This window comes from Salarias fasciatus, chromosome 2 (assembly GCF_902148845.1).
Source record: "Salarias fasciatus chromosome 2, fSalaFa1.1, whole genome shotgun sequence".
Classification (NCBI taxonomy): Eukaryota; Metazoa; Chordata; class Actinopteri; order Blenniiformes; family Blenniidae; genus Salarias; species Salarias fasciatus.
The window spans coordinates 8,743,912-8,750,934 of NC_043746.1; positions in this window are offsets into that span (position 1 = coordinate 8,743,912).

A 7,023-nucleotide genomic window follows, 5' to 3' on the forward strand; every position below is an offset into this window, starting at 1 on the left:
TGCAGAAATACATGATGAGGACAGTTCAGTTCCAATTTATCGTATCATTTTCATACAAATTTTAAGTAAATAACGACATTTTTAAAAAAATTCAGAGGTAGGAAAAATACAGTTGGGACCTAATTCTTTACCACTTATAATATAAATTTAAGTGCACCTTTCTGCTCTTGATCGATATTTCAGTTTATTGTCCCAGTTAAGACAGACAACACAGGCAGCACTTGTCTTTTCACACACTGTTTTCTGCCCCTGTTATTGTAAAGTTGAATCACCGGCCTTGTTGCCTTCTGACTGAATATCGGAGTCCAAAGTAACGCTCATGTTGCCAAGTTAGCCGGTAATAAAGTGACGAGTAATGTTTCCAGCCTGAGCTCAGCTAAAGAGGAGCCGTCGTACTTTATAGTGCACAAAAGTAATGCAGCCTCGAATTTTCATCTTTTTCTAACAGTACATTTGGATTAAAGAGGATAATCATGTCATCTAACATTTAGCCGGGGTGTCTTTAAAGGGCTAGTGAAGTTTGGGAGCTTTGCTCTTTTCCTGAGTGTCAGAGGAAGAGGTGGATACTCCAACTAATAAATCCACTGCTCTGATAAACATTGCCACCCTGGAGAAGGTGTTTGTACCTTCCCCAAATCAGCTGGGAGAAAACAGCACAAATACTGGCTGGACGGACAGCTGCCCACAGCCGTACACGCGTAAACAAAGTGGAACGTGCAGAACAATAAGCCGCTAATGCAGGATGCAGCCGGGGCGGCGTCCCCAATAAATATAACAAAATGTGTGTTCCAGGTGGCTAATTTCTCTGCTTACGCAGAGTTCGACTCAAAATCTGGAGTTTAGAATAACAAATATATCAAATAAAACTCCTTTTGGAAACAAACGGGCTCCGCTCTTCCTGACACTCAATGTTTTACACATTTCTACATTTCTTCAGCTGAAAAGAGCCCCCCGTTATGTACATTTATGATTATATGACCTGCAGAAATGTATATTATGATGCAACGAACGGTCAAACATGCATGTTGGATCAACTGGTGACTTCACGGCCGGCGAATGCGTGCATGTCGTATTCCGTCCCTCCGTCCTGGTCAGGCTCTGCTTTGCCTTTTGCCCAGTGTCAGCCGGGATCTGCTCCAGTGACTTGCGGCTCGAGAAGACGGACAGATGATTGGATGGAAATCTATGTCTCACTATTTGAAAAAGCAGATACATCATTCACACGTCGGCACGATGATTGGTGAGCGTGAAATCTAACAACTCACTTCATAGGCATGCATGTCAGCTGCACCAAGCTTTCAGATTCAATTCTCCTCCAATATTTTTTTTTTTCCTGTAGAAGTAATTAGCAGCAACTGTGATAATAAAACTTGTATCTTGGCAAATCCCTGAATAGCCAGTGGCAGCTTATCTGCTGCAACAGGAGCTACCTTGAGTAACCCTCTCTCGGCTCCTCTCATTCCTATACAGACGCATTTTCGCACACGTATCCCTGCAGCTGTGAAAACACTCTCGCTCGCACACACATTATTAAGCTAATTTGAAGCTTTAAAGAGATTGTACTTGCTCCCGAAGCTGAGGACGAGTTTCATCCCGTGGAGATATTTTAATGAGGGAACACTGATCTACATAAGCCAGTAAGCAGGAGGGCATGAGCCGTTACCTCAGTTCATCCCTCACACAGCAGTTTCTCCAGCAGTGTATCTCCCCTTCTCTCTCTTGCAATATCTGTCAAAGCTCTCAGGATGTGCTTTGAAAATGAGTTCTCACCTTGATCTGTTTTGGCGTATTTCTCTATTTTTGCCTGGTATCTTTATGAGTGATGCCATATGAAGGATGGGTGATATTATATATGGGCTCATCTGTGTGAGAGGCAGCCAGCTGAATGCCCCCCTGTGGCAGTTCTGCTTGGTCAGACCTCATAAAACTGGCCTGATGACAGTTCTGGAGTCAGCTCAAACATCAGTCTCAGAGCAAATGGGTTGTGACGAGCCAAAGTATAACCTAATTTTCACCACCAACCCTATAACACCCTCTCAGTGTGAGAATCGTCAAAGCGTCAATTCACCATCATGGTGAACTGTGCATTTGCATGCGTGTGTGTGTGTGTACGGCGGCAAAATCTGCACCAAATCCACACCATTCAAATAGAAGTGTTTTGACATAAGACATAAAGATTCAGCAGGAGCAAAGTTTTCTCTGACAGTCTGTAGTCAGTTGAGGTTTTTAAATACGGTCTTGGCTTTAAGGACGACGGGAATCTGTCCCAAGCTCAAGTACAGAAGGCTTTTCACCATTTTTACACACAGATGAGCCAGAACATCATGGGCACTCCTGCCTAATGAGCTGTCGGTCCTTTGTGTGCTGCCGAAACATGCATGGACTCTGCAAGACTTCTGAAGGTGTTCTGAGCTACCTGGCACCGAGACAAAATAGCTTTAAAGATGCTGTGAGTAAGAATATTGGAAGTGAAAGGCCAATGGAATATGTTTTTGTTGCCATAGAGTCACTTTACTTTTGTTACGTGCTGCCTTTTAGTCTTTGTTTTTTTGCACATCAACATGATCTTCGAGAGCCAAACCTTTTGACTGGCTATCCATTGATTGGTATAGGTGAATGCAAATACATAGAAATCCTTAAGAATGATAAAAGTCAACCAAATGAAGACAGAGTAGTCATCGTTCATTGGAGATGCAATGGTTCTCTGTAAAATATTGAACTGTTTGATTCACCCTGCATGGTTCGTTTCCACAGTTTTTCAGTTTTGCAATTAATTTTGCATCGATGCTTTACAGGCATGCTGCAGCTAAACCCTCAGCTGGCACCGGGGAAAGTGACACTCCTGTCCTCAGGGGAAATTTTTTTTCTTGCTTGAAAAATTGCATTGCATCGGAAAACGGCACGCATCGTTGGCGTGCCACTTGTGGGCCACTAGGCTGCGTCAAGATGAAAAGAGGCTTCCTTAAACCGCAACACTGTTGTACAGGACAGGGCAGTGTGTAGCATCGATGTGCTGCAAGACTGCAGTCTGTAGGCCGCCACTTCTTTAAGTCTTTGGGACAAAGCTTTCGCAGTCTTGCTCCTCGATAAGTAAGTGCTTCCACTTCTTTGCCACATTCTGGATTATAAAGTTCTATTCATGCTGTTTTCATGCTTCCAAAAACCTTTTTCCTAAAGCTAACCTTGAGTGTCTGGTTCCTGCAGACTGGGGGAGAGAAACTGCTCTCGACGCAGTCGTTGTTCATGCCCATCCAGAAATTCCTCAGCAAATTGATTTGCAGATGGTACGTTCAAAAATCCAAATAAAAAAGTATTAAGCGCATACTTTGACTGCATATTTTGACATATTGCTTCATGGCCATGAGATATTCCATTAATAACTTTCAGTCGGATAACATAGTCTTTTTTTTTTCTTTCTTTTTCTTCAAAAAACAATGTCAGACAAGTCTAATGCCGGCTTGGATCATCGTTCACTCGCTTTGAGAATAGTTTTTACAGATGGGCAACTCATTCAGCTGCAGGTTCATCGTGTTCACAAGAAGCTCTCTGTGTTATTTCTGAGACATCTACGTCAGTAAAACAGACGGAACTGACATGAAAGAAGCTTTTGACTTTTGACCACCAAGGATTGACTTCAACTTGCACTGGCAGGATTAGCTGGAGCTTAGCAATGGTTTAATGGCATGGTACACCATGTACAGGTTACCAGTTCAGAGCGGCATGCAAAACTTTAATTCTAATTCCTAAAAAATCCCTAAAAGACTTTTTTCAAATACTGAATCCACATAAACTTTATTGAGACTTACAAGTTCCCTATAAATTTGACCTTTGACCACTAGAATCGACGCACTTCATTCTTGAGGGGGAGTGAATGTTCTTGCCAAATTTAAAGAAATTCCCTCTCAGCATTCCGGAGCCGCTGTGTTAATTAGAATAGCATGGATGGATGAACCTCCCAAAAACATAATGTCCGCAGTCCACAGCTGCTGCTGGGGAAAAGGCATAAAAACCCCCAGTGTCTGCATCGGTTTTCCTGATCTTACGCTGGTGGAGCTTGGTTCAGATTAAAACCAAATTTTGCGGCATCGCCCACCCTTACTTGTTTGCTTATATTACTTTTGTCTCTCATGTTTGGTTCTAATGTCCGTGCTTTGAACACCAGCTGTCGGCCTAAATTCTATTTATAGACGGAGATTTTTTGTGGATAAAGTTTTGTCTTTTGGGGCTATTCTGAAAAGGAAAACACATCTGGAGCAAGTCAAGATAACAGTTCTCAGAAAACGACAAGTAGCAAGCAGGTGTCGAGACCCCCCCCCCCAAAAAAAAAAAAAAAAATGTCTGGCAAGCTCATAATTGTGATGGTAATCCAAGTGCTGCACCTGGACAAAAATGTATCAATTAATATTCATGCTCAGCTAAGATAGATTGACCAAGCCTTCATGCCCATTTTTCACTTCCTGTCCAGGACGTCCATTCACTTGTTACTTCTAGATTACACTATTGTCATTCCCTGTTATCAGGGTGTTCAAATAACTCACTGTTAAACCGAGAATAATTTGTTCTTCTTTTTGATAAATAAATAAAGCTCTAAACAACCAGGTTTCATCATGTCTTAAAGAGCTGTTAGTAGATTATTACCCCAGCAGATCACTTCGTTCTCAGAATGCCGGCCTTCAGTTTTGAAATTGAAATTGAATTTTATCGAAATTTCTAAAATTGTGCAGGTTTATTACAATGTGCAGTTTCCATTGTGTTTGAGGGGATTATCAGCCTATGCTGTGGTACTTTGCTGTGTGTGATATAATCTACAAAAGCTGCTTTTTGCCTTTTTTCTCGTGAACCGAGTGAGCAGACTGCAGAGCAGCATTGCAGTAATAATCTGCCCACAAAATGTCAAAACACAAGGGCTGTTTTACAGAGAAACTGAAGAAAAAAATCCCCACTTACCTTCCTTAATGTTTTATTTATATATCTGTTGAGTAAGACTTGAAAACAGAGATGCTATTTTGGTGTTGTGTTTTGATTTTCCGCATTGAAGCAGCAATATATCTATCAATGCTAATTCAAGAGATTCTTGTGTTTTTTCCCTCATTGACTGTGCAAGAGGGGTTGTTTTAGTCATTATGAAGCGTGTTGAGTAACCTCTGAGATCTCAATGTGTGTCTTTGGTTGTCGGGAAAAACTTTTCAGTTATATAATCAAATTCTGCATCCATATCGAGGAGTCTTTTTTTTTTGCTTATAATGAAAAAATTGTAAGGCAACTTGATACCATGATACTTCAGTGTCATTTAAGTATCGTGATGCTGGGCCGAGTCTCTAACGCGAAGACTCTCAGCTGAGCTGACTGCATCTGAGATGTCAATTTAGATCAAGCCTTCAGAAAAGAGAAAACCACCAAATTTGTCATCTAACTCTTTCTCGATTTTATCTCTGTTCATCTGCAGAACTGGAGCTTTTTGCCCATCAGACCCCGTCGTCCAGCGAAACAGAGACAAGAGAGCTGACCAAAGGAGAGATCTGATACGAAGCGAGTGCTCAGATTCAGGTATGAAGCGATAAAACGAGTGAGGTAATCTTGAATCAAAGTGAAACAAGCAGAGAGGGGATGAGAGAATTCACGGGCTGTCCCCTTACTGAACTTTAGTTGATCAATTAATTCTATTATGTTAATCTGGGATGCACTCCATGTTCCCTGCGGCTCCCGGTCCACCCAGGAACCTCGGGATGAGCCAAGACACAGAGGACAGGGAGACGGGTTCATTTCCTCCTGACCGGTGAATCAGGTCATCGAATGAGGAGCCTGGAGGCCATCTGTCCTCCCGTGAGGTCACCTGAGGGTCCGATGCAGTCTGGGAATGCAACACGAGTCTAATATGCCCTGAAAGAAGATGTGCTCAAAGAGCGCTTTATCAGAGGCTCTCCTGTCTGTTATTATTTGGGTTCGCGTTTGCCAAGGCTTTAATGGGGCCCAGGTTTTTTATGTGCATGATACCATTTAAACCTGATGCAGTGACAAGCAAAATCAAACACACGCATCCTCTTTCATGTAAATGAACGTCAAACAAAAGAACTAAGCGGCGCAGATGCATTCTTGGTTCCACCACATCCAGGTGAGTGGCAACAGCTGCAGCTTTTAAGAGCAACACGAAGCCGTTCTCGTGTTGGCTGGAAACGTTGTGACAGCGGCGAGGCGTGCGTCCCGAAGGTAATTCATGACAGTTCGGGACTCGGGGTCCATTGCTTTGAGTTAACACACCACATCAAGGCCATTTAAATGACCCAGTGAAGCAGTCCTGACTAAAAATAAAGAGGCAGAAAGGCCAAGAATAGCCTTGGCATGAGAGGAAGGAGTGAATTACTGCCGCGATAAGCCATGATTCCTACACATGCAGTTGGATCACGATGTGGCGGGGGAACGCAAATTGGTACCAGCTGTGTGGCCTTGGAGTATGCCGCTGCAGACAGGAGACAGGGTCCAAGTATGCGGATTAATCATTTACTCATATAACACAGCCACGTTGGAAACCTCAGGCACTCACTGCATTTATCTCCATTCATGTGTGGTGGCACTCAGGCTTGGCTTTGCACAGCACTGTGTGTGCGTGCATGTGACTCTGAAAACAATGCCGGCCTCAGTGCACACTATCTAATCCATTAAAGATGAAAAAAAAAAAAAAAGAAGAAGACTGCTCACTCAGTGGAATCAAGCATCTCAACACACGGAATTAGAAGCCCCCCCTTTTTTTTAAGACACTCCTTCACCTCACATGCCTCTTGTGCACCCCATCATCCCGTTTCCCACCGTGAAGTACTGTATTGACATAGTCAAAATGTCTTGATGTCAATCTCTTTCCAAATCCAGCTTTCGTAGAAACCATTTGGCCCACATTTTGGTTGCGGAGGCATTCCTGTCATTTAACACCAAGTTTTCTAGGAATACCGTATTCCGAGAACACTTCACCATACAATATTTCAGGGAACTATATTTTACTGGAATTTTTTGATTTAGGGAAGTGTGATT